This window comes from Oncorhynchus mykiss, chromosome 13 (genome assembly GCF_013265735.2).
Source record: "Oncorhynchus mykiss isolate Arlee chromosome 13, USDA_OmykA_1.1, whole genome shotgun sequence".
NCBI classification, from domain to species: Eukaryota; Metazoa; Chordata; class Actinopteri; order Salmoniformes; family Salmonidae; genus Oncorhynchus; species Oncorhynchus mykiss.
The window spans coordinates 30850533-30856916 of record NC_048577.1 but is presented as its reverse complement, the minus strand read 5'-3'; the positions used below and the strand labels follow the sequence as shown (position 1 = coordinate 30856916).

Genomic DNA, 6384 nt, shown 5'->3' with positions numbered 1-6384 from the left:
TAGGAGAAAAAAACAGTACTAGTCTGGGTGCAGATTAAGCCTGGAAAAACACTTGGTTGAGATTATTTTTAGCCCAGGACTAGGCATATTATGTGTCCAGGAAACTGTCCCTATATTTATTGCATACATGGATTCTAATTTCCATTTCTATGGCTTTCACAATCGATGCTGAAGGTATTTGTTTAATGTAATTGACATTGACCATAAGCCTGTTTAGAATTAGAGACCTTATGGCACTGATCTTAATTGCTTATGCATGCTTAACCTCACCTCTTAATACTGCATTATGTCTCAGTCTGAATAGCAAATATTTGTCCCACTTGTTTTAATGTGTAAAGGCTTTGAGCATTCATGAGGTCTTCATAAACACCACATGCTTCTCAAGTCATTTATAGCATTTATAATTAGATAAAGGGGATATAACAGGCCCTTACATCTGGCATTTGCTATGGTCCACTGTAGCTCAGCTGGTAGAGCATGCAATACCAGGATTGGGGGTTCAGTTCCCAGGACCAACTCTTTGTTATTGTCCAACAGGGAGCACCAGCTGAGCAGGACAAGTTCCTCACCATGATGAGTCACGCCCAACGTGGTCGTATGGAAGAGCAGCACTGTCTTGAACCCTACCGGGACCACTCCCTCTACCCCCAAACACACCACTACTATACCCTCAGGTCAGTACTGTACTAACCTAACGTAGCAGGTGTTAAAGAAATACCCTTGCAGGATCCTCACATCAGATTTTCAGGGGAAAATGAAGCTAGGTTGAAGATAATGTATTCCTGAAAAATGTATTTTTCTGGGTTTTTATGATGCTGTTAAGGATGGCACTGTACTGAAAATGCAGATATACAGACAAATAGCTGCCAGTAGTTCTTTCTATTCATCTTGGAAAAGTTGGTATTGATTGTTCTGTCTTCTTTCTCTCCCCTCTTTCTTTCTCTCTCCTCCCTTTTTTCTCTCCCTCAGTCCCACTCAATTTCTCTCTCTCCCTCCATCTCTTTCTCTCTCTCTTCTTCCCCCTCCAACCCCCCCTCTCTCACTTCTCCATCTCTCTCTTTCTGATAGCACAAGATGCTGACCTGTTCTTTAACCTGTTGGCCAACACCCAGGGGCATCGGCTTGACGACCAGCAAGGGACCCATCCCTTGTTGCCGGGGATACTGCTGGTCATCAGGATGGGGTGAAGACGAAGGCTGGACCCGGTCAAGCTGTCACACCCCAGGTAGGCCCTATTCTGACTTCCAAATCAACCCCTAGCCCAGTGTTTTTCTTCCCAAAGGGGTGCACATTTTAGCCCCTACTTCTAAGAGGTACGAGGGGGACAAGGGGAGCAGGTAGGTGGCTATTTAGCAGCCTGATGGTCTGGGGGTAGAACGTATTGGCCAGTCTGTTCGTTTTAACCATGATAATCCTGTACTGCCCACGTCTGAGTGATGGAAGCGGGGAGAACAGGCCGTGGCTTGGCTGAGGAACCTGATGATCTTTGTGGCCTTCCTGCGACACCTGGTGTTGTAGGTGTCATGGAGGGCAGGCAGTGTGCACCCAATGTGCATTCGGCTGAGCATACCACCCTCTGTAGTGCCTTGCGGTCAGCTGCAGTGGAATTGCCGTACCAGGCTGTGATGCAGGCCGATAGTATGCTCTCGATGGTGCTCCTGTAGAACACTATGAGGGCCCTCGGGGACAGGCTACATTTCTTTAGCCTTCTGAGGTTAAAGAATCGCTGTCGTGCCTTCTTGAACATGGTATGGTTTGACCATTTCAGCTCCTTGGAGATGTGTACGCTGAGGAACTTGAAGTTTTTGACCGTCTCCATGGCAGTCCTGTTGATAAGGATGGGGGCGTTCCTGAATTCCACAATCAGCTCCTTTGTTTTGCTGACATTGAGGGAGAGGTTGTTTACCTGGCAACCTCCTCCCTGTAGGCCGCCTCGTCGTTGTTGGTAATCAGTCCTACTACTGTTGTGCCATCAGTGAACTTGATGATGGAGTTGGAACTGTGGGAGGCCACGCAGTCGTGGGTATACAGGCAGTACAGGAGGGGACTGAGGATGCACCCTTGTGGGGCCCCTGTGTTGAGGATGAGTGTGGAGGAGGTAATCTTGTTAAACTTCACCACCTGGGGTCGGCCGTCAAGAAGTCCAAGACCCAGTTGCTTTGGGAGTTCAGTTCCGGATGCTGTGAGCTAAGACGAGCTAAGACACGATGGTATGCATTCCTCTTGTCCAGGTGGGTGAGGGCAGTGTGCAGTGCAATGGTGAAGGCGTCGTCCATGGATCTGTCGGGGGATAGGCGAATTGGAGAGGGTCGAGTGTGTCGGGGAGAGAGGAGGTGATGCAGTCATTCAGTTCAGTTACTTTCCCTTTCTTGGGCACTGGGAGGATAGTGGACGTCTTGAAGCAATTGGGGATAACAGCCTGGGCTAGATAGAGATTGAAAATGTCTGAAAACACAACAGCTGCAGATGCTCTGAGGGCGCCCCTTTCCTGAACCAGCAGACTCCCAGAGAGACACACCGAGATCAGCCTCCTTTAGCCCTAGCTCTGAATAAGACCATACAGGATCCCCCAGCTCAAGTAAATAAATTCACTTGAAATGTTTATTGCTATTGTGGGATAACATCACATGCACATTTAGGAAAACAAATTCAGAGGTATTCATATGTGGGTTAGACAGGCAAGTCACTACGCAACAGGGAAGATCAAGTAAATATATGAATGTTTTCATGTTTTCTTATATTTCATTTTCATTATATATTTTCATTCTCATTTTGATAAACCGTTGTCTATTGATTATGGATGCATGTTGATTTATTAACTTGGCTTCTTATACATTCCCACCATCAGACGCTTGTATTTTGAAAGCATGATTAAATCAGTTTATTCTATGCTTGCTATACTCAACATCTGAACTCTGAAAGAATAGTTTTATTGTTGTCTGTGTTGTTTTTTAATGACATTAACTGTGATATCTTCTCTCTGAAGGTAACATTGAGGTTGCTCATGTGCTTCACTCCACAACTGGTAAGCCTATGCATGATGTTGGTTACAGTCTACTTGTTTGAAGAGTGTGGTCATACAGTACGTCACTATTGTGGTCAACAAGTAAAACGTCAACCTACAACACTGTGTTGATTACTCATTTGGGAACTCATAAAGGCAGTTACAGAATGCAGTTATATAAGACTAAGAATGCAATAGAATTCACATTACAATTCGTTTTCCGTTTCTTTCACTCAGGGACGCAAGGTCGACAACAAATGCCATGCTCCTTACCAGAAATGTTCCTCGATTTGGGACCTCCAGGAGAGGCTCTGATGGTCACTCTGAGCTTAACCCCAGGAAGACCCCTATCCTTCAACATGGATCCAGAGAGTGGGCATTGCACAGCTCCAGAAGGGTCTGGGACTAGTGGGGGAGAAGGGGAGAGGAGATCTAGAGAAGGGAAGGGTCAAAGAGGATCAAGGAAGGGGAATGGAAGAAAAAACAGGAAGGAGGGAGGCAGGAAAAGATAGTTGGCGATCAAATGTGGAATATCTGGAGATGAGATAGGTTGAGCTGCAGTACAGAGATGACAAATTGCAAGGGTTGATATAAATACAGTCTTTCTTCATTGTTTTTTATTTATCATTGTCTGTTATTGTTGTTTCTGTTTGTCTTTGAGTGAAAGCGAAACGAGCCAAGCAATTCCTGACTTTGTCATGCTCAGGGAGGTGAAGTTAGGGTGGAAAATGGGTCTGTTCCAGGTTGTGTTTATTTCAATCATGTTGCAGATGATCAGATCTCACTAAGCCTGGTGAAGTGCTCCTATGTGTTTTAATCTTCCAAGATGTGTATCCCCATTGAAAAAAAAGACTGTCTGGAACAACACCACCATATCAGAATCTCGAATGTCTTGATATATAGTCATATTTTTCAGCCATGTTATGCATTTTATGATGAGCTGCAGGTGAGAATGCAGCATTATGTGAAAGTTCTTGTTTTGAAAAGCAAGTTGTAAGTCAGTGTAACTCTTGTTAATAGCTATCCAATAAAAAATACATGATTGGTTGAAATTCTGTTGCTTCTCATTGAATTTTTAATTCATGTCGAGTCGTTTTTGAAGAATGTCCTAGTGTGTATTCAGTCATGTGAAATGTTCAGAACCTTGCAGATAATAGCTTTGGTTCAGTCTGCAGCATCACAGTCAAAGACCAAACGTGCCATGGAAGTCTCTCAATCACCAATGGGAATGGAGAAAAGCAGAATAGTACACAATTGAATCACTAGCAGAAATTGAGGCCAAAAATGCAAACTTTATTCAGAATGTTGAGAAGATAATTTTAATTCCCATCATAACAGGTCAATATTAGATCTAATCTAAACAGATCACTTCTGTGGTTGGGTTTACGTAGGCCTGGATTTGGGTTAGGCCGGATCCAGCATCCCAGCCAATTAAATGCGTCCGACTGTGGATTTATATATATATATTTTTTTTAAAATTAGCTTGGCTGTCAACAAGATACAGAATGCGTCCCTTTATGCACATAAATAACCTCTGTCTGCTATTTGCAGTTGGTAAACTAACTAATGGATACTACTGTGCTGATTCCATAATGCAATGCATTTGTCCTGAAGGGCTGTTCTCCTGTCCAATGTTGGTTAGAATGTGCCTCAAACTTCTGTCTGATACCATAACCCATACAAGGCATTGTCATGTTGTATTCTCCTTCTTGTGAACACTCTTTGTGTGCCTTCTTTGGGATTCAAGCGCTTTGAAGCGCGTACCGCAATCAGTGCACACATACAGTCATTCCTCATTGTGCATTGTCTGGTGCTTATTCAGTGAAGCTAACGTGGCAAAACATTTATAGCATTCAGAACACATTTAGGGTCTCTCCCCTGTGTGAACTCTCATATGCACTTTCAGGTTATCTCGTCTGTTAAAAAGACGATGGCAAACCGGGGTAAGGAAACGGTTTGTCCCGTGTGAATACTCCTATGCTTTGTCAGACAAATCACCCGACCTGAAGCCTTTGCCACAGTCACTGCAACAATGGGATCTTTCCCTTGTGTGAATCATCATATGTCTTTTCAGATTACTAGTCCAGTTGAAACATTGACCACATAAGTGACAAAAAATATTTTTCATGTGAGTTTGGAGATCGTCTATAAGAATTTTTTGTTTTCCACAGACACCACAAAGGCAATCTAGGTTTATATTCGTGTGTGTTCTCGTGTATGTTTTATTAAAAAACTCAGAGTAACATTTTTTCCACACACACCACACCAACAGGTTTTGACAGTGTGGGCTAAAATGGGATGAGACTGGATTTCCTTCCTTTTTTCCAGATACCGGAGATTTGGCTTGTTATTTTCTGTGCTTTCTTTGATTTGAGTGGCTTAAACCTAATCCAAGGTTCTGTTTCCTCTTCTTTGACAACTCACTTGGGATTGGATAACAGTCTGGATTTACTGCAGAGAGGGGCTGAGAGTCACTCGTTAGCTCTAATACTCTGTAGCCCTCTCCATCGGTTTCAGCTTTGATCTGTTCCAATGAGGTGGTAGGTAGAGAGGCTCCCTGTCCATATTCCTCACTTTGGGTTTGGTAAAGATGTGAGGGCTGACATAAGTCCTCTTCCTGATCATAGTCACTTTTCACACAGTCAGAGCTAATTATGAAGGTGTCATTATGAAACTCTTCCTCCTGACGGGTCCTGTTTGTTGTTCCTCTTTAATCTGTGTGGGCTCTGGGTCTTCTTGCCCCAGACTGGGGCTCCACTCCTGCTCAGTGTTGCTGCTCAGGGGAAACCTCCTCTTCGAAGACAGTGAGAGAGAGCTGCTGAAAGTCTGGAGAGGAGAAAGGATTCAACAAAAAAGTAAAAGCTGACATGAGACCATAATTACATTCCTATGTATGCAACATAATACAAAATGTCTTTCAGCAAGACATGACATGTATCGTGCTCAAATGTAATAAAATAAAAAAGATGGCCAATGTCGCATAATATTGATGTCAGCGGGAAAAAATGTAATAGCTAATGACAAACCTGTCCTATGTAATTTTATCTCTGGTGGTTTGAGAACGATATCAATCAAGCTGCCTCTGTAGAGGCCGTTCTCCTCTTTTGAACGATACACTTCTTCCAGGTACTCTGCTATCGTTTTCTCAACAGCCCCAAATATCTCATTAGCAGCTGCTGTTAAGCGCTGGTTGAGAAACATTGTCAATAACTGTATTTTAGCCATTATAAATAATCCAAGTAGCCTACGCGGCTGGCTAGGGCGTTCGTGTTTGTCGACGTTTTGATAACATTTCACCTTTAGTTTTGTCCATGCACGAGCATATCAGATTTTCCACTGTCGCCACCTGCTGGGCTGGAGTGCTAACATATGCTGTTTTC

The 6384-nt window shown here is 43.5% G+C and overlaps 1 long non-coding RNA gene across 1 annotated transcript; it reads right to left on the bottom strand.

Moving 5' to 3' along the window:
* Positions 1 to 4312: 4312 nt before the first annotated feature.
* Positions 4313 to 6337, bottom strand: LOC110486099. Its single transcript, XR_002468032.2, has 2 exons — positions 6031 to 6337; positions 4313 to 5830 (listed from the first exon to the last, which is right to left on the bottom strand). It is a non-coding gene; the product is annotated as an uncharacterized LOC110486099 (long non-coding RNA).
* Positions 6338 to 6384: the final 47 nt, after the last annotated feature.